The sequence below is a fragment of the Sciurus vulgaris genome (genome assembly GCF_902686455.1).
Source record: "Sciurus vulgaris genome assembly, chromosome: 13".
In the NCBI taxonomy this organism is placed as follows: Eukaryota; Metazoa; Chordata; class Mammalia; order Rodentia; family Sciuridae; genus Sciurus; species Sciurus vulgaris.
The window spans coordinates 95,250,806-95,273,659 of record NC_136474.1 but is presented as its reverse complement, the minus strand read 5'-3'; positions in this window follow the sequence as shown (position 1 = coordinate 95,273,659).

The window sequence follows — 22,854 nt, the reverse complement described above, 5'->3', positions numbered from 1 at the left end:
AGGACCATATATATAAACAAGAGTTATAGGCATTTGACTGCAGGTAGCTTAGGATGATGATCCATGAGAAAAGGCAAACTTAATGAAGCAAATTCTGAAACTGTCCAAATTTACTGCCTTAAAATAATTTCTAAGTAATAGTGTCAAGCATATCAAATTACTCCTTTCAGTATATATGGTTTGCTTTACGTCAGTTATGCACTACAGTTCTTAAAAAGAGCCAGGGTAAGGTTTATCAAATGTCTTCCATGTTTGACCCTGTGCTGAACACACTGACTGTAGAATTCTATTTAGCCCCTCAGTGATCCTGAGCTGACCTGATTTTACCACATAATTTAAATGCATTTTTATGGTTGAATAGCAAGGGTTTGACCAGTGCTGTTGCATGTCTTGCTCCCCCTAAGATGGCTAGTTGAGGCATGTTTTGAACTCAAGCAAAACAAAGGCTGACAAGTGTGTCGTCTGCGGCCTAGCCCTGTCTTTGCTGCCTCGGGGTGGCTGAATGTGGATTTGTAGTTTCTACTTGTGGCCTATGAAATCTTAGACTATAGGTTGAGTCTAATTTCAACCAGCATCTGCATTTTTAACAGTTGATCATGTGAATCTTACATGTGCTAAATGCAACAGATCATTCAGCAGACCTTCTGCTGCTTCTGCTATTGGTTTAATATGATGCGTAAAGTTAAAAGTTTTCAACAAAGCTACAATAAGTGGGGGCTGTTTTTAGTGACATGCCCTCCTAGCCTCCTCAATCGTGAGTTCATGAAGTCAGCCCCCTGCTAATGCACACAGATATCAGCTCTGTCCCCTCAGTTTGTTTTTTTGTACCACCTGTTCAAGGACCCTTGATCACACCAACTGTGCTAATAAAAAAATACAGTAAACTGAAAAATAAAAATAAAAGGAATGATTCGGAGAACACTCATCCCTGAATCAGGTGTTCTTTTTAAATACCTTTTGTATGTACTATTGACTTGAAACGTAACCTATTATCCTTACAGAAAACTCTTAACAAGTAATGCTATTTTGAAAGGTAGCAAGGATATCAAACTCTTTGTAAGATGACTGCTGTTGCTTCAGCCATTGTGGCTTTATCTGGAGACAAGTTATCTCTACATTTTAACTTCTTCATTTCCACAATGAAAGTGTTACAAACTCTTCCTACTCAGTACAGACTCCAGCCCTCACGAGAACTCTCATTAAATGCAATTTAAAATTCAGCTTCTCGTTTGCACTAACCACAATTCTGTTGCTCAGTAGCCAACCTGGCTAGCTGCTCCACTGCACAGTGAAGGTTTTGAGCCATTCCATCATCACAGCAAGTCCTTGAGTAGCTCTGAAGTTATTGGTCTGCTCCCTATGTTGTATAATAATTTATGCCTGGCTTATCATTATGACACACATAAATATCACATGCTATTTTGCATGCAAAATAAAAAGGTTAGTTTTTCAAATCTTTCTACAATTATTCTAAGCAACAGCTCACTGAGATCAGCACAGCAATATGCTGTCATCTTTAGAGTTGAACTGCCCCCAGATGACAGTAAAACAAAAACTAAATTTAATTATCATCTGCTCTGTCACTTCCTGTGGTTTAACCCTCCTGCAGGAATAAAAATACATACTTTTATTTTCAGCTAAGAAAAGTTATTTTCTTTTGGAAATCTTTTTTTATTTCCGCTGTTCCCTTGATTTCTCCCCTGTTAATAGCTATCATATTTTCAAAGAATGAAGAAGTGGCTTTAGATAGTTTTCACAGCAAAGTATATAAATGAGGGTATAATAAAAGCTCAGTGATGATGGATGCGGACATTCTTGAATCCTAATGTGATTCTAGTTATAGACAATTTTTTTATCCCTTTGCCCTCAGATTGCATTTGATGTCACAGTGATGCTTTCGTAATAGCCTGAACACAAGCTTTGGTGGAAATGTACCTCAGGGTATTGGCACCCTAGAGGATGTCTGACTTCTCCTTTCTTTCCCTATTACTGTTATGTGTTTAGGAATTTTATATGACATAACATGTAAATCTTATGGAAAAAGCAGCAATTTATGTATAGATTTTGATAAACATTTTGTGTGAGTGTGACAACGGTTGAATTTAAATATTTAAATTATTTAAAAACAGATTCAGAGACACAGTTAAGTGACTGCATGGATATATAAAGACATGTCTTATTACTTACTGCTACAATTCAATCTTGGGTCCTGGACTTTGATATCAAATTTTTATAAAGGTAAACACAGTGTGAATTTTGCCTAATACAGTTGAATTTTCCCATTTTACAGATAAGCAAGTTCCAAGAAAGTCTGTGGACTTGCCTAAGCTCATACAACCTATCAATGGTGGAGCGTGGTCAGAAATCTGCTTATCCCAATTTTGGTATTAGGTGTCTCAATAGAACCTACCACCCACTCTCCACTGTGCAGGTCGGAAACAGAACCCACTGCCCACTCTCCACGGTGCAGGTCAGAATCAGAATCCACTGCCCACTCTCCACTGTACAGGTCAGAAACAGAACCCACTGCCCACTCTCCACTGTACAGGTCAGAAACAGAGCCCACTGCCCACTCTCCACTGTGCAGGTTGGAAACAGAACCCACTGCCCACTCTCCACTGTGCAGGTCAGAAACAGTAGGGCAGCACCGTCAATTTCTTGCCACTTGCTTGTTATTCCAAGCCAGCTTTGGAACGAAGGAAGAGCAGTCAGCCAATGTCCAAGTTCTAGGTCTGGAACGGAGAATGACTAAATATGGTCTGACAAGAAAAATTGTGAGACAGGATTATAACAGTTTTTCTTGACTCCCACTCTCCCTTCCTTGTTGGAAACCAGTGTTCTTAGATCAGATGCAACAGTTTGAAAGAATATAGTATAATAATATGCATGTCATGTAAAGAGGCAGTCTAAATATGCAGCTAGGGAGTTCAAGAAATATTGCAAAAATACAGAAAAAAATTGCAAGGGTATGTCAGACGGTTTTTTGAGTTAAAAATAAGTAAATTTTGTGCATTTATCAGGATTTTGAAAATTGTAGTTTTCTCATTACAAATATTTAATTTTAAATGTAATTTTGTATTTGTTCTTACATCTACTTATTTCTTGAAAGAGAATATTCAAAACTATATGTGCTTTATAAAGGCCTTGTGTTATTTTACTTTTAAAAATTTCTATGGAAATTTTAATCTATGTATAGTAAATTAGATTATTTGCTAAATATTTTGAAAATTTGACAGAAACAGTAGGGTAAAAGTAGATTTGGAGATTCTGGGGCAACAGAAAAATCCTATTTGGAGCAAAGTTCTCATCTCACAAGGAACGGAGCATGCTTCGTGCAGGAAGAAGTGCCACGGTCACTTTCCTTAGAGTGCTCGCTGGGCAGGATGCGCTAAGGAAGTCCCTTGTGCTTGTGTGTTTGTGCAGGAGCAACTTGGTCACCGTGGGTTGCCAGCAGCCGACCTGGAAGAGCTCTGTGGAGCTCCAGCCACTGTCCTAGGCACTCCTGCCCTAGGTCTCAGGTAGGATCCAGCCTGACCTGGCCACCACTTGGGTGGTAGGCTCCAGTACTGCTCCAGTCGCCCGCCTGTCTTCCCCTCCTCACTTCTCAAACCCACCTGAGTGCTGTGCCGCCTTCACACCTGGCCCTGGCTCTCAGTTCCGGGAGTGCCCCACCCCAAGTCACTGGATCCACCCTCGACCAGGCTTCAGTCCTAAGTCCCTAAGTCTGTGCAGACCCACCTGCGGGTCTCTTTCCCAGGCCCACGCACCTTGCCATCAGTTCTTTTACACCAGAGTTTTGGGCACAACCAAGGAAAAGTCTGCCATCCTCCAGCGCAGTCCCAGGTGTGCGGCACACTCAGGCCGTCCCGGGCGAGTGGAGGTGAGCCCTTTTCCACCCGCTGCCGGTTCCAGGCTGCGAGGTAGAGTCTGCTCACAGTCATGTCAGGGGGTTCCCAGGCTCCTTCCCAGAGTCACTCCTGCAGGTGTGACAGCGTAAGGTTGGTAGCCAATATTCTTAAGAGTCAGAGTTGATCATACCGGAAGAGATTTTAAAAACTCGAATTCTCTGATTCTCAAACACAGTTATGGATCCACATGTTGACAGAAAACAGCAAATTCCTATGGACTCATTTTCATTGAGTAAAACATAATTGATGGACTTGAAAGCTGGAAACCAGATGTTGCTCAGATCTTACCCATCATATCTAATCATTCTAATCATCATGTATGTATGCGTACATAGTAAATACACACACATATGACCTGAGAAAAATTTGGTTTCCAGGCAAATACATATATGATTACACACACACATACATATGTGAGCATTCTGCTGAGTGCTTCTGGTGAGTTGTGAACCAATATGAAACACACACTGTGATCTTGTTGGAAATTATTGAAAGGAGTTTTGTTTCATGTGTGTGCACGTGTGTATTTGGGTGTCTATACATTTGCACTGTCACGTGGGGAAAATGACACTTATGTGTTCAAAATGACATTTTCTATTGTCTGTGAGGAATCTGAGCCCTAGTACTACGGGCACCTTTCTAGATTCCCTCTAACCAGATTGCATCTCTCTCTACAGGAACAGAAGCAACGTGCACACTCTGTGGGGTTCCTGAGTTCTAAATCAGGCACCAGCTGTCTACCAAAGGTTTATTGGTTTAGCCAAGGAAGGTGAAGCCAGATTTCTGTTGATTTAGACAACTTCTTATTTGACAGTTCAAAGCTGGGAGGCCAGTGAGAGGAGATGCATGCTGTGAGAGTCCTCTACTAAGAGAGTGGGCTTCTCCAACACGTCTTCCAGTAATATTGTCAGATATCTCTCTATGGAATTCAGCTCACGTCTGAATTAAAATTTCCAAGAATCTCCCTTTCTCCCTCTTCCTCTCCCTCTCCCTCTGGCTCTGTCTGTCCCTCTCCTCGAAGGGCAATATCATTTAAATGTAATTTTAAGAAAATTCAAGCATAATACACTGAACATCACTGCTTAGCAGTTCCCAACCCTTTGTACTATGTATTAATTCATTCCATAGATCCAATGACCCCTAATTATATAGGACAAATAAATGGATTTGGATCATGTCACTAATTTCATAGTAAAGGACTGCATATTGTCATGGAGGAGCAAGGAGCACTCTTTTAATAATTCAGATGGTGAACAATTTGAACACAGCTTCAAATAATTCAAATATGTATGACATAAGGACTTGACAAATAAGAGGCACTTGATAAAGGTTGAACAAATGGTAAAATATGAACGTTGAACATTATTGATTTATACTTCTTTCTTTTGTACTTAGTTGTTAAAAGGATCAAAGTCACCCAAAAGTTTCTGAAGTATTTTCTGTGAGTTCAGTCCTTATTATTCCCAGCAATAAGATGTAGCTGAAAAATGATACCTTTCCTAGAATTCAGAAAAATATGATCTTCATGAATCATTGGAAATTTCCAGTGGCAATGGAAATTCTGAGCTGAAGGCACATAACTCAGAAGATCTGTCACTGAATGATGACTGACTGAGGGCCCGTGCCACATGCACCGTGACCCGCTGGGCATGAGCTTAGCAGAGGGCGAGCCCCGCAAAGACCTTCAGCCAGCTGGGACTGGGCTTGTGTACTCCCAAAGGGTGTGGCTCCAGGGAGACTGCAGTCACCATGCTCACCATCAGCCAGCAGGAGGGTGTTCACAGCCCCTGGAAGCATGCAACGGCTCTTCAGCAAGAAGATAACAGAGTTCTTTTCTCATTTTGTTTGGCTAAGGAAAACATGCATACATTTATAAAATAAAGTCCTTCCAAAATGAAGATGAAAGAAGACTGGCTTTAGACTGTCTAACTTGAGATTACATTAAAGGTTTGCACCTCAATGGTAGATTACGCAACCTTTCCCAAAGCTGGTTTATGCTGTTGAAACTAGCAACTAAGTTAGTTCATGACGAATAGACCTTTTTAATTTTCTTCTGTGAAATACCAAGTAACCCCTGTATAGCTAGGGGGAAAGTGAAGTAGAGTTAGGACAATAATTCTTTTGTCCTGAATCTGCACGTTTCTCCGAGGATATCACCTAGTTGCTGTCTTTGAACTCTGCCGGTCCTCGGCATGCCTGGAACACAGCTTTCTAGTTACAAAAGAACTGACTAATTATCAGGATATTGCATTCTCTATTTGTGAATGTGAATGACAACCCTTTGCAGGAGTCATGCTGTCTTCACAAGGAACCTGCAGCTGGATTTCTCTATGTAGTCCTTTAAATCTTGTGTATAGTATAATCAACTGCTTTGGAAATGAGTCTTTTAAATGATATGGCATCCACTTTTTTGAGGTCTCAGAACAGAATTGAAGTCCAGTGAACCATTTTTCTCAAATAATGCAGGGCCCTGGGTCATCTTGCTATGCACAGAATATCTGCTCAGAACCTCACCTCTGGACTTAAAAGTCATATGAGCCAGTGACATCAGTGAAAATATCAGAGTAGGTATCTTCAAAGGCCCATCCTTTCACAGAAACACCAAATAACTGAGGACAAATGTCAGAGTCAACTTTGTCTGTACTCTGAAAATCAATCAAAGGTTTATAAAAATCAAGTGAATACTAAACCAAAAAAAAGAAATTCTAAAAATGGTAGAAAATCCTGACACCTTTGCTTGCTCCTAACTCTACCCCTCCCTGTCTGGTGTGCTATAGAGGGAGCAGCCTGCACTTCCTGATTCCTCAGACAGGGCAAGAGGAACAGGATTTATTCCCAATGAATTGCAAGTGTCCAAGTCTCTACCTGGGAACTGAGGCAAGACCCCACCTTTGTTTCATCTATTTAGAAATTTTTACAGCAGGGAAAACTAGTAGATATCTCTTGAAAATATAGTAAGGTGAATGAACAACCTATGGACTTCGGGACTGAAAGATCACTGTTGAGGCTGATGACCTGAAACTGGAACGAAATTCGGGGGAGAGAATTCTTATGGAAAATAAAGGCATCGGTAGCGCCTGTGTGTGCTGAGGAGGTGTGGAAGTAAGCTGATGTGTGAGAGAAGGACACAATCAGAAGGACACCTACAAAGACCCACAGTTTCCAGCCCTGGCTTCTATTGAGGCTTAGGGCCCATGGAGAGGGAAGACGGAGAGTCCAAACAGCAGCCCAGGGGCTAATGAATCCCCAAAAAGACAGGCAGCCTGCAGATTCTGGGATCTCCCCCCTTCCTTAACTTCTCTGTCTTTCCTACCTTCTCTCTCTCCACTCTTGCAATTGAAGGAAATATCTATAAAAACACTAAATAGAGATGTCAGAGATCACCAATGACAAAGAATGCAGACACTGTACAGTTTTAAGAGACACCAGATAAGCAATTTAAGTCTGTAACAAGCAAAAATCAATCAATCATCAATCAAATAAATAAACCCTTAGGAAGGGAATAAATCTTATTTCCAGTGTTATCACATTGAGTTCAGAATATGCAGAATGAACAGTTTTACACACACATACACACACACAGAATTTAAACTGACAAGAAAATACATAGCAAATTTACAGAGGAAATGAACAGAAACCATTCCTGAGGGAACACAGATATTGCACTTACTATGTAAACACATTAACTGTCTTAAATATACTCAAAAAGCTCAAGGAAACATGGAGAATAATGAATAGGATATCAGGAGAGAGAGAAATTATAAAAGGAAACCAAATAGAAGCAAGTTCTTTTTTTAGCAGAAATGATTTTAATAGAAGAATACTGAACTATTCCACTGAAGGACAAAATCATAATAATGGTATGAAAATCACAATTCAAATCCAATGTGTATGAAAGACTCTGTTCATCTGCTGATTTATTTTTCAGTACAGGGATGAACCCAGGCCTTGCTATGAAAGTGTGGTACTACTGAGCTGTATCCCTATCCCCAAAGACCCATTTCAAATGCAAAGAACCAAAGAAGTTGAGAGTGAAATGATGTAAAAAGATATTCTGTGCATAAAGTAACCAAAGGAGAGCTTAGACAGCAATGCCAATATCAAACAAAATGTACTTTCAAAAAAGTTACAGAAAGTCATGGTATATTAATAAATAAAGTGAATTCAGGGGCATTGCGACCAACCTACAGAAATAAAAAGGAACGTAAGAAAATACCATGAAGCCTATATGCCAAGACACTGGATAGCCTCGATGAAACAGACATGTTTGCAGAAACACAAAAAGTGTTGAACTGACATAAAAATAAAAATCTCAACAGAAATATACCCAATACCAAGACCAAATGGCTAATCAAACTCCTCAACCACAAAACAGCACACCTGGCAGGACCAGAAGGTTCCTGGTGAATTTTACCAATGAGTTAAAGAGGGTTTACCACCGATCGTTCCAAAATATATAAAGGAAGTGAAAGCCCCTAAATCATCATGTTAGGCTGGCAATACCATAAGGCCAATGCCAGGTGAAGACATCGGAGAAAAGAACGCAACACTGCGGACTAACGCCCTTTCTGAACCTCTCGGAGTAGACCAGAAGTCTGGGGCTGCGACCTTCACAGGCCCTGGGGGGCGGGCGCCCGCGGGCGCCCCCTGGTGTCTCCACCCCTCACCCGCCTCCTCCCTCGTCAGGCACCTGCTTCCCCGTCACTTCACGCCGGGCTGCAGTCCCTTTCTCCACTGTTCCCCTTTCTCGCGTTGCCCATATACTAGTCTTTTCCCCCCTTTGTTGGTTCCCTTTATTTATACATAGCATTAAGATTCATTTTGACAGAACTTAAAAAGTTGAAATATGATTTGTCCTAATTCAGTTCGCAGCACCTTCCCTTCTCTTCCCTCCCCTCCCCCGTTCCCTTCCCTGTACTCTACTGGTATTTCTATTTACTTATAGTTTTACTTAAATAAGTGTCTTGTGGACGTACATGATGGTGAGATTCACCATGCTCTATTTATATATGTACATAGGAAAATTAGGTCATTTCACCCACAGTTCTTCCCTAGTCCCATCCCTCCTTCCCCTTCAGTTCTCCTTGTCTACTCCACTGATCTTTCTTTTCCTCTTTTTTATATCCCCCCTCCCATTTTGGATTAGCTTTTTCATATCAGAGAAAACATTTGTCATTTGACGTTTTGGGGTCTGGGTTATTTTACTTAGCAGGGTAGTCTCCAGTTCCATCCATACCAGCAAGTGCCATAAAGTCATTCTTCTTTGTGGCTGAGTAACACTCCATTGTGTACATAAGTCACATTTTATTTATCCATTCACCTGCTGGAGTGCACCTGGGTGTGTTCCAAACTTGACTGTTGCACTGCTATGAACATGTGGCTGTGTCACTGTAGCAGACTGAGTTCAGACCTTTTGGATGTACATGGAGAAGTGGGATAGTGGACTCACAGGTGGTTCCAATCCTTGTATTTTTAGGAAACTCCACACTGCTTTCCAGAGTAACTGCACTAATTTACAACCCCACCAACAATGTGTGAGTACCTTTTCCCCCACATCCCCACCAACATTTATTGTTGTTTGTATTCTTTATAATTGCTGTTCTGACAAAGATGAAATCTCAATGTAGTTTTGATTTGCATTTTCCTAATTGCTAGAGATTGAAAATTTTTTTTTTCATATATTTGTTGACCATTTGTATCTCTTTATTGGTGAAGTGCCTGTTCACTTATTTTGTCCATTTATTGATTGGGTTATTTGCTTTTATGGTGCTAAGTCTCTGAGTTCTTTGTATATTTTGGATATTGATGCCTTATCTAAGGAGTATGTGGCAAGGATTTTCTCCTAATCTGTAGGCTCTCTCTTTATTTTCTTGTTTCCTTTATTGTGAAGTAAACTATTCTTTTTATCTTATTTCTTGTGCTTTAGTGGTCTTGTTAAGAAAGTTGGTTCCTGTGGGAGTGTTTGACCTACATTTTTTTCTAGCTATTGCAGGGTTTTGGTCTAATTCCTAGGTCTTTAATTCATTTTTGAGTTCACGTTTTGTGCAGAGTGAGAGATAGGGGATAAATTTCATCCCACTACATCTAGGTTTCCAGTTTTTCCATCACCCTTAGTTGAAGAGGGCATCTCTTCCCCAGTATAAGTTTTTGGCGCCTTTGTCTAATATCAGATAACTGTATTTATGTGGGTTTCTCTCTGTGTCTTCTATCTATTCCACTTTTTTCTCAGCGTGTAGCTCAGTTGGTAGAGTGCTTGTCTTGCAAGCACAAGGCCCTGGGTTCAATCCCCAGCACTGAAAAAAAAAAAAAAAAAGTCTCTTCTACTTTGCATCCTGTTCTGGCGCCAGGACCATGCTGTTACTGTACTATAGCTCAACTGTGTAATTTGGGGGACTTTGTTGTCAACATGCATCTGTTTAATTTTGTCCTGCATCCTACTTCCACATTCTCGTTCACTTTTGTTTTTGGAAGTGTGCGACCTGCTGGCACTTTCCATCTCTCTGAAGTCTGGATTCTCTGCTCCCCTTCACAGCCTGCCATCCATGAATGATCGTAACTCTGTTTCTTAAGGTGAAGAGCTGTCATTTGGGTGAGAATCCAAGTCACCAACCGACTGGTCTGCCATGTCTGGGTAAGTTCTGGTTTTGCCCACATAAAATAACCCATCTGCACTTTTAGTGTGAACTATAAGCCCATGATGGCCGTGGATGAGTGACTCTTGCTGTTACTACCCCAGCAATTGTTATCCACAGTAACGTAGGTGGAGGCAGCTACTTGTGAAACTGCATACAACTACAGAAGCACTGTGAGAAAGAGATGAAATCCACGTTACGTCATTATGTGAGGATTCATACTGAAAAAACAGAAAACCCCAAATAACCACTGGATGAAAGAATATTAGAATAAGAGAACTTGGAACACTTTGTAAATAAAAGATTAGTGAATAGATATGTTCCGAAGTACAGCAGTGGCCAAGTAGGGAAGCAAAAGAAACACTAGCATTCCTAAGAACAATGAAACTATTCCTAAGAACTATAAAACTATAAAATCAGTGTAAGTCATTTTTGGAGAGATGATTGATGGCTATGCAATAAAATCTGAATAAGAGAATGGTGGGAAAAGTCAATATCACAAAGGTGGAAAATCTCCAAAGATTAATATATGAAGAGCTTGTTTAATCAAACTCACAAGAGGACTTTCGAGGACACTTAAAATAACAATAAAAATATGTAATTCATGAAATATAAAGCATGAAAAATATCTGAGAAAATTTGTTAAATAACAAGGAAGACAATTATTCCAATGAGATAACAAAGACCATTACAAAAAAGCAATCAATTCCTAAAGAAATTTCTTGGGATGTTTGAAAGCTTCTAACTTGTACTCTCTTATCTTCCCAATGAAATCTTGAAACTCCTCCCCAAGACAATGACCTATTTCTAACTGGGACATTGTCTCATCTTACCTCTTCCTCACCACGGGTACATTTAATCCTTGAGAAAATATACTGTCATTTATGCCCCCAACATTTTTGCTTCACGTGTTCCTCCCTTTTCTCTTTGATCACCATGATTAGACACACCACGGAGTCTTTGTTGTTCACCTATGGAGCCACAGCATGAGAACCTCATTAGTGGTTTCCAAGTTTTCTCATGTATTTCATTTCAGGTTATCATTCATGCAGCCACCAGAAAACAAACAACAACAACAAAAACAACAAACTGTCCTTCTAAAGCTTCCCAGGCAAGTTTCAGTGGTCCACAGATTCTTACATAAGCAACCAGGACCACCTCCTTGGAGCTGCCTCTATTCACTTGCTGCTGGGAGTGCTGGTAGTGGTAATCCATATGAAAACACCATTAGCAAACAAGTTTAGGTCTCAGGAACATAACTCTGCCCACGTATACCCACAGTCATGTTTAAAGTAGATGGTATCTTAGACTCTTTGGGCTGCCACAACAAAAATACCCTGGACTGGGCAATTCAGAAATTACTGGAAATTTTTCTCACAGTTCTGCAGGATGTGAAGTCCAAGATCAGTTTGTGGCAGATGCAGTGTCTGGCAAGGGCCTGTTCCTCATACACTGCAACTTCTATGTCCTCACAAGGCAGAAGGAGTAAGCAAGCTCCCTCCAACCCCTTTTATTAGACTCTACTTATGGGGGTAAGCCATCATGACTAATCAGTCACCTCCAGAGGATACCGGTTGGTAACACTTTTGTATTGGAGATTGGGTTTCAACATACACATTCTGAGATAACATGAACTTCTGGAGCACAGAAGTAGCAAGATTTAGTTGGCTCTGGAGCCCATAGATTCTCCATGGTGTTATGCTGGCTACTACCAAAAATGGTACCATACTACCATTTTTCAGGAAGGCACTTTTCTTCAGTAAATTTAGTTGGTTTATTCAAAATATTGGTAGATGTATAATACTTTGTCAATTAATCTTTGAACACTCCAATTTCACCTACTGTCTAGTTGCTTGTAATTTTTAATCTAATCAAATATATTGACAACAGAACTAATCATTTTTAGACTAAACTGAGGGCTGCACATTCTCCCATAACACACCCTCAATTCTGATTGCTCACGATTCCAAAGCCTGTGTGCTTCGTTCTTGCTTTTCTCTTCAATTAGAGTCCAAGTGCTTGCATCAGACAGATGGTCCTTAAAGATATGCAGTTGTCTCCTGCTCTACTCTTTTGTTCAATGATGTCTCACCCTTTGAACTGCTACCACCTTCTTCCCAGTGGCACAGCATTGATAGACATATTGTCTTGGACACATGGCTCTGTCTATGGTAGTTGCCCGTGGCTTGGTCCCAGTAGACCCTTTTATTTTCTTGATTCTTTTGTAAACAATTCATCCACTTCTAGACAGTTGAGACTCCCACCTGCATTCCACACACATGTGATATTGCACATTTGAAGTATGTTTAGCTACATGTCTGTCTATCTTGGTGGATGGTGTATTCAAGGAAGGCCCTGTGGCTTGCGTGTAATAGCCATAATGACTCTCATGACTGCATTGTCAATTCTTGTTTTTTCTAAATTTTTAAAAATTTGTTCTCATTTCTTGTGACAGTAGAATACATTTATACCTTTTTGGTAGCTCTTACAGAAATGGAGTGTACGCTCTCATTTTTCCAATTATACACATTGCAGGGTCACATGGGTCACGCAGTCATACATGTACATGGGGTAGTAATGTCTGCTTCACTCTACTCTCATTCCTTCCCCATACCCCTTTCCCTTCCTTTGCTCTCCTCTACCTAATATAAAATAACTTGGACTAGGGCTCGACTGGGGAGCACAAATGTTAAACTAGGGACTCAATTGTGTGGTATGGCTCTAAAGAGAAAGGCAGCAAGGACAGGGTGTAGAATTGAATTTAAGTGATACAAAGGTGAGCCATGCTGGAGGCCTTCCTTAGGGAAGGCGGCGTAAGGTCCTCCGTACCCCTTTCTACCAGCGAAGTTCTAACCATACTGCTGGCCCACTGTGCAGCCTCCCCCATCCCCACGCCCTGCGCCATAGCACTCCTGCGTTTCTCTAGTGAACTCTCCAGATTTCACATTTTAGTGCTTTATTTCTTCTTCCTCTCACATCCAGCACAGAATGTTCTCAACTAGAGCTTATTCTGCCCCTGCTGGAGGCCATTTGACAAGGTCTGGAGACATTTTAGGTGGTCACCAAGGGTTGGGGAACTCCACGAGCATACAGCCTGTGGAAGCTGCGGATGGTGCTGGGCATCCCCCAGTGAACAGAGCAGCGAGAATAATCTGGTGATGGATGTCAATGGTCTTTCCTGAGGATTCCCGACCTAGATTACGGAATCACTTCTCAGGGCAGACAGGATGTCTTGCTCACCTGGCATCACCTGTATCGGACTTACAGAATCATTCCCAACACATGTTCAATGGGGAAGATGTTTTTATGTGAGCCATTGAGTCTACTGAAAAGGTATCACGGCAGGTATCTATTTCAGAGTGCTGGCACACCTGGGCCATAACAAAATCACCTAACAGCAGGAGCTGCCCAGGCACCAGCAGAAGACAGGCAGGTCTTAACCTAGGCAGCCACTGAGGGTGCCTTAGGGTGGCTGCAGACTGCAGGCAGCACTCAGCCAGGTGGGCATGGAGCCTGGCCCCCTAGAATTTTCCCAAAGGTGCCCCTGAAGGCATCTGCTCTGCTCAAAGCCTGGAGCAGAGGAACAGCCTGCTGAGGTGCAGCCCCGTGCTGTCAGTTGGCTGCATGCCCCTTCCTGATATGAAAGGGACCAATGACTCTGCTCTGTCACCCCCCCCCAAGGGGGGGGCAGTGTCCTTTCCAGTGATCAGACCTTGATTGCACCAGCCCAAAGGGGAATGGCAATCTCTATGTTTAAATCATCTTTACATTTAATTTCTTTATTTACCTCAATGGAACATACACAATAGTCTTCACTCACTTAATAAATCAACTTAATAACCTGCTTACATATCTAGAAATTAAATGATTAGGGATTTTATTTCATCCGTAAGGTAAACCTCCTGTTTTAATTATCTCAAAATTCATCATGGTCATATACCTGATGATAATAATTAAGTTAAATATTCAACAGGGCTCATTGCATCTTTTCAAAATAATGCATTTAAGGAATTGAACATCAATTTTGAATTATTTCTTCTCCTTAGTGAAATATTATACTTTCTGTTATTCACAAATTTAGGATACATTGCATAATTTTTAGGGCTATGCACATTATGCTTCATTTCTTAACTTGGGCTGACTCAGATGTCTCTCCTAAGAACTACACATTTAAACGTAAGTTTCCAGTAGGGATTGCTTAATTAGCTTTTAATAAGAGAAAAACATTAGCATCTGTTTCATTATTCTTTTTAAATTCAGATAAAGTTAAGAATTTTCACACACTGTAAAATACCATTGTCTTCTTTTTGAGGTCTCAAGAATATTCCATTAAACTGATAATTCAGGACAAAGGAATATGTTTGTAAATTCTGATCGCTATTCCCAATTCACATAGTTTCCATGCTTTTAAATTATCGTTTACTGGAAATATGTAATCTAACTCAGTTTAAGCATTCTTTATTGTACAGTGAAGAATAAAAGATTAATGAACAGCAGTCACAGAATTTCTTTTTTTCATGCTATTGGAAGTGGATGATTCTAATTAATTTTGACTTTAATAAAAAGGAACATGGCTGTCTGATTCATGTAGTTATTTAACATATTATTGCACCCATGATGTGCATTGAAGTGTGTGAGACAGAGTGTGGGATATGTAACCTTCCCAAAGCAGTTTAAAATGTGCTTAGTAAACTATATTATTTGATAAATGCTTTGTGTATTTCTGCTTTCAGCAATGTAGTTCAAAGAGTAGTTTCCCAGAACCTTTCTAAGCGCCAAACCTCTCCCCACCCTAAAGACCATAACAAACTTCTCAATATATTTAAGCTATCAGATGTCCACACGCCTTTTCATCCACTGTGGTCCCTGGATCTCAAGTCCAGTGATCTTCAAAATGAACATGAATTACAGCAGAAAGAAAGCACACATGCTATCAGTCAGTGTTTTAGTTAGCTATTTTACCACTATTGTACCCCTGAGACTAAAAGACCCAACCAGAACAATTGTAGAGGAGTAAAAGTTTATTTGGGGCCCACAGTTTCAGAGGTCTCAGTCCATACACAGTAGGCTCCGCTCCTTGGGGCATGAGGCTGAACAACATGGTGGCAGAATGTAGTGGAGGGAAGCAGCTGCCACGATGACCAGGAAGCAGAGAGAGGCTCCACTTTCCAGATACAAATATGTACCCCAACGTTCCTCCTTCAGTGTCCACCTCCACCACGCACCAGCCTTCAGTCACCACTCAGTTAATCCCTGTGAGGATGTTAATACACTGATTGGTCTAACCTATAACCCAATCATTTTTCCTCTGAACCTTCTTGCATTATCTCACATGGGAGCTTTTGGGGGACACCTCACATCCAAAACATAACAGACAGTAACATTAAAACCAAAAGGAGAATACAAAGTGCCATAGAAGAGGGAAAAGAAGTGGGTGGCCATGGATCAGTTCACCAGGAAGTGCACATAAAGCGCCTCCATCCTTGGATCCCTTGAGCTATTCCGGGCTTATCTCCAGCTCTGATGAATTCAGAGAAGTGACTTTGCCATGGATCTCCATGTCTAATAAAAGCTTATCACTTCTGAGAAAGAAACGTTTTTCCAGTCCTTCACTGCATTCTTATTATAATATAAAAGTTACTCAAAATATAAATTGTATTTTGATGAAAAAAAAATTTAAAAACTTTATGTGGTTGCTTATTCTATCAAAATTTGAGGACATAGCATTACATTTTGTCACAAAGAGGGCAATAATATCAACTTCAAAATAAGTGAAATAAAAAAAATCATGTTTCTTAGATTTTTCTCAGGATTAATTATTTAATCTTTTTCTAAAGCCATTATTGTGTGCATTTTTTTGTGTGTTGTATGATAAGAGAAGTGTAATGAACCAAAACTGTAACGAAGGGCACACTTCATCAATAGCACTCAGGGCTCTGACAGAAATGAATGAGTGTGTGAAGTGATAGGCAGGACATTCATTTGTCTTAATATATTTGTGATTTCCTACTAGAAGAGGAAGCATGAAAAGTCAAACACGGGCTCAGCCAATCCATGCTTTGCTCCCTGCATTTCTTTTTAAGATTAGCTCAAAGAAAATTTCCCATTGACTCAGGGGAAGGAATTTGCCAACCTGTTCTTCTATCATGAACAAAATCACTGAGAATTAATTTTCCCAAGTGATGTATTTCAGAATTACTTTTTTCTTGATACATGAACACTTTAAAATATGACTGCACTTCTGCAATAGTCTCTTAACCAATCTCTTGACTTCATTCTACAACCAAACCAGAATAATCTGAGGGCACACATCCTATCCTGTTATTCTCCATGTTAAGAAGATCCATTGGTGTGAGCCAATGTCTTCTCCACTTAGGAATCTAGTAAGAATTAGCACTCTTCATATCTTAGAGCCATCTTGATACATGGACATTTTCTAGGCAAACTGTAATGCAGATTTTGTTTTCTTTGCATTTAAATCTGTGTATTTGCTTCTCCATAGGTTTTTCTAATATGGGATTCTGCCTGTGGAAACACTAGTCATTCTTGAACAACTTTTGGTTTTAATTGTATATTTGCTGGTGGGACACTTTTGGTTTCAGGTTAACGTTTTTTAAGCAAGTAAAGAGACTGGGTCCCTGATCTGATAAAAATGAAGCAACCTAGTTTTAACAGCAGACATTTGAAATTGGACACTGTAAATGCTTATGTGCATTGCAAAGGTCATAATTAAGCCCGTGGCAGACTCTGTACAGCCTCCAGACTTGTGTTACTTGTCTACTTCTAACTGTTACTCCTACAGGAGTTTACTGGTTAACAATGATCTTCCTTTGCTTCTTTCCCTTTCGTCTACATGTATCTCAATTATTAATTACATCGTGTGCATCTGCTGAGCTTTCTGGTGCTCAGCATGCTGGCAAAGCCAGAGAAGACCGTGTGAATTGCTGGCAGGATATGGTCTCTTCATCAGGAAGCTGGCAAAATGAGGGGTACTGAATGCTGAACCAGTTCTCCTGGGACCATGAGTCATTCTCTGGGAGTCGGGCCTGCTCTCCCGATAGCAGTGGCTGCACAGTTCATTGCCTGGGCTGGCTGACACAGGGGCCAGTCCCCAGACACCCTCCTAACTCTTCCTCATGCTTCATCAGATGCCAATTGTTTAATTATTACTTCACTAATGGGTTCTAGACTTTTAAGCAAAAGCATTATAGAAACAGTCATTATCACCCCAAAAGCCTTTAAAAAAAAAGTGTGAAGAAAATGATATTGTCCATAATTCAACAAAGAAAACCACATCACCACAATTGAATGTAGCCACAGACTGAAAATTCTCCTGCACACATATCAGCCTTGCCGGGCCTTGCCTTTTTTCTTTCAGAATGGGCCCCGCAGTGGGCGCTCTTGCCTAGTATTGTCTTTTTGACATAGACTGTGTAGTGTACATTTTTTGTGTCAACCTATTTGGATCTGCATCACTTGGTGACCATATATTTTTTGTGTGGCTGAACCACAAATGCCTCTTGATTTGATATTGAGGTAATTTCCATTTTCTCCCCAATTCAAAATACATTGTGATGAACACTTTGCTATTTTTTGATTATCTTTCCTCAAGTTTTGACCATGTATTAAATATCTTGTGTTTAATATGTTACTTTTTTATATATCAAATTGTTGCCACAAAAAAACCTTAGTTTTTGGGTACAGTACCAAAATCATTTTGGACATTTTTTTCTTAAAAACCTTATTTGTACCCACCCCTGAGGATCAGACTAGCAGTTCTGGGGTGATGCTCAGTTACGTGCATTTTAAAGTTCTCAAAAATGATTCAGCCGTACAGCCAAAGAACTGGTGTCAACACTGAGAAAAATGTCTTCTCTCTGGCTTGTGCCAAAAATATTTCGGCAGATTGGATGCTAGGGCCTGAATGTTCATATTCCCTGGAAATTCACAGTGAAATTTGGCCCTCAAAATGTGGTATTAAGAGGTAGGGCCTTTGGGAAGTGATCAGATCCTGGGGCCAGGGCCCTGGTAAATGGGATCGATGCTTTCATAAAGAGGTCCAAGGAACTTGCTGGTCCCTCCGCCACCTGGGCTCACAGTAGAAGGCACCATCTGTGCTTGAGGGAGCCACCCTCACTGGACTCTAGATCTTCCAGCTCTGAGATCTCAGACTTTCCAGCCCCTCCAATGGTGAGCAGTAAGTGCCCGTGGTTCATATATGACCTCATCTGAAGTATTTTTACTAAGCTGCTTAAACAGGCTGGCATTGGGTAGCTGCAAGTCCCTTGGGTCACATCCCATTCCTAACTGACTTTGTTTCTGAGCAGGTACTTGTCATTCACTCACCTTGGGGGCTATACACTGGACCACCAGAACTTTTCTAAAGGGGGACCCAAAAGTCTGAAAAGCCTTGAGTCCCCTGCAGAGAAGTCCCACGGAGATTTTTAAGTAACTAGGGAATGTGGCTGGAAACATTGGGGTGGACGTAGGTCAAGATCGGGTTTTTCCAGATTCCTCTGTCTCCGTCAGGGCCCTCTCACTTGCTCTCCCATTTCTCCTGTCCTGTCTTTGTGGTGGGTTGGCCTTTGACTCTGCTGTATTCACAGTCCATGTTCTCCCCTGTGTCATTAAGCTTTGCTCACTCGTGGGCATGTGACCCAGCTTTGTCCCTCACATGCAAATCTATGAGCAGACAATCTCACGTGACCCACTTGGATGCCCCTTTGAGCTTAGATTTTTTCCAAAAAATGTATCTAAAACATGTCTGGCATGGAGCATGTATCTTCTCAATAAAGGTTTATTAAACCAATATTAAATAAATAGGTTTTAAAGGAACAAAAGCTGAGGGAGGACACTGTGTTTCCCATTTTTTGAACATCAGAAGAAAACGCAAAACAATGGAGAAGCTGACAAATGGGAATACAGGTTTGTTTGAACAGCTTGAAAATCACCTGGTGGATCCTTCATCATTCTCTGGAGACTCCAAATTACTCCAGATGGTGATTTATTTAGTCCTAGTGAGTCATGAGATTTCCCTGGTGATGCTGCTGCCTTCCATTATTAATCTAATGGAGCTTGAACAGTTTGGGGTAAAGAATGTCGTTGCAGATACACTGAGGTTGTCTTGACAATCCTTTCAGTAGATGGGCACGTGGTGTTATCACTCACTTTGCTGAGGACTCCCAACACATCAGGAGGCTGAACACAAACCAAGTGCACTCCAGGTGCAGCGAATATCCAGGACGAACACCAAATCCCGGCACTGGAAGGCAGTTCTCTTGGATTTATGACTCTCTGCCTTGAAATGCTGTGTGCATTTGTACCTAACTGTTGTATCACTTCAAAAAATATTTTCCATTTGCCATTGTACGTGGAAAGTTGTAGTTGTTACCATTCTCTTTCTCTCTGTCCTGTCAGCTGTAGGTACTAAACACTTTTAACTTTCAGATTAAGCTTTAATCAATTTTCCAACTTTGATATATTTAAGGATCCTTATCCTCTGGAGTTAGTTTCATTGTTTTGAAAGAAGAATTTATTTAAAATTCTAATATCTACATAGCAGCTTAACTGTGAACATCATTAAACATACAGTCTCTCCTATTTGATGTATGTCTTACTACTAATTAACAATTTCCTTTTATGTGCCCTGTCAGATCAGAATCTCCTAGGTTTCATAGCTCCTTGAATTAAGCCAAAGTTTTTGTGCCCCCTGAACTGCACTAATATACATTGCCAATCAAACAATGGCTTTGTCAATTCCTGTACCTTCACTTCTATGCTGCATTTATTTCTCCTCTTTACCATTGATATGCAATTGATATTTAAATATATCATACCAGTAACTCTGTCTAAATGTAACATCTTTTTTGGCACATTCATCGGACATCTATCTTCTTCATTTATTATTATTATTTTTTTGCGGTGCTGGGGATTGAACCCAGGGCCTTGGGCAAGGCAAGCACTCTAACATCTGAGCTATCTCCCCAGCCTGTCTATCTTCTTGTTTGACAAGTACTTAAGGAGAGCCAGCCCCCCTCTGCCCCATCTGCTTCGCTCTATTCAAAGGCTATCTCCTCCACTCCTGGGAGTCCCTTTACGGCCTAGGGGACAACCAGCTAAACCAAATCAATAATAATCATGAATAGGGACCACCTCATCTAAACATAGGTCTAAGCTCAGGATCTAAGTCAAACTGAGCCAAGCAGTGGACTTCAGAAATGGAGAGCAAGACAGCCAGAGCCAGAGCCAGAGACTGGCAGAGATAGACAAATAGTTCTTTCACAGTGTCAAGGGTTAAATGACTAGGTGACTGGACCCTAGCCGTACTTCTTGCCTTAGAGAGGATCCATGGCTGCGGTGTGAGAGAGGATAGGAGGGAGAGAAATAGGTAAAGGGAGGGAGGAGGCAGGGAGAAGAGAGTAAGGGACTTTCTGAGAAACCTGGAACCCTGCAACCCCTCTTAGCCAAGAACACTTACCTGTGTTGAACACTGTCCTTCACATATCCATCTCCTGATGCTGCAAGATGCTCTTGGTCCCTTTATCAGAAATCATGTTATCTGATTATGTAATCATGATATCTGTTCATATCAGAAATCATGTCACACGTATGACACGCATCCCTATTGTCTGTGTTTCAGTTAGTCATGCTTCCAAAATTATTTTTAATTAAAATGTTGAATCAGTTTTAAAATTAGACATATATTTGTCAAATGTCTATGATTCAAACTGAACGCTTGACTTTAGTCATCCCAGGAAGCATAGAATAAAATTCTTAGGAATCTCTAATGCATTTTGAGAGTGAGGTCTTATTTTGGGCCGTTCTCTCTGGGCCCTGGCCAGCAGCTCATCCCTTTGCCATGCTGGAGAACGTGCAGTGAATCGAGAATCAAGAAAGGCCAAAGCACTGGACATATTGTCCACATAATTTTTGTCATTTCATAAAAAGAAAGTCTCCAAGACTCACGTATGGAGAATCACAGAAGAAAATGTAAGCTCCGACCCACTGAGTTTTCCAGCCCTAACCTGAGGCTGTGCAGTGCAAGATGAAGTGGGACCCAGGAAGTAAGAGGAAGTAAGACCACTTTTCAATCCAAATGCTTTGACTCTTCCTCAGTAGATGTGATTAAGTTGGTGGTGTGTTCCAAGCAACGTGTTTATTTCCAGTCCATCTTCAGGTACAGACAATTATTAACCAGCATATATTTTGTATATTGCTTTTGTGGCTTCAAAATAGTATAAAAATAAAACCACAATCATACATTTTATCGTGTCTGGTGTAGAAAGGAAATATGAACAATATTAATATTCTTTTGTAATATCTGTTTGTATTTGTTGGTCATGTTGTTTACAATGCAAGGTTATATTTTGTAAAATATGATTCTATTTTTTCAGGGCTCCCAGAATTTAGTTATGCTTTTCTGCCATGAAAGAATTGAGTATGAACTACAATTATAGGCAAATCAGTTATAACTTAGATGTCAGCCAAGGACTTGGTATCTACTATTAGGTGAAAGGCATGAGTGAAGGTGGATAAATTGGGGAAGAACCATAATGACTTGAACCTATGTAACAAGGAATTTGAAGGACACTTGGAAAATTGTAAAGCAAGATGTTGTCTTAATTTTGGCCAAAATGAGCTGGAAATATTCATAAGGCAACCAGAAATGTCAATTTTAAGTGTCTGAATTACTTTTTCTAAAATTTCAACATTTAAATTTATGTATATGAATAAAGAAATAATATATGCCCAAAGGAAAAATCAGCATGAAGCAGAAGGACGGATCACTGATTTCAAGGGAGCATCTAACTGGAATGAGTGAAGGGTCCTGTGCTCTCTGTGTGGTACCTCGTTCTGCATGGAACCAGAGATTACTGGGCATAGAGCTCATTGCAGACCTGGGAGGGTCACAAGCAAGATGAGAGGGATCTACTCTGTCCTAAAAAGCAAGAAAGCCATCAAGGTCTACTGGGAGATTGTCAGAAGAAAAAAAGAGAACTCAAGAACAATACATAAATTATGTGCTGTGGGCTAATCATTTTCAACATCTGAAGATGAATTGGAAATAAACACGTTGCTTGGATAATATGAGAATTTTTAAAATTCTCATTAGCTAGTAGTAAAAAATATTTTTGATTGAAAAGTACTTGTGCTCCACTCCTTATTTTTCATTTGAGAGCCTCGGGCTGTAAAGCGCAGTAGGTCAGATCGTCCGTCTTCATCTGGGATTCTCTATGCAAGAGTCTTTTTATAGGAAGGAACAGAAAGTGTGAAGAAGAGCTGATTGCCGAAGTACACTGAAAAATTGCAGCAGT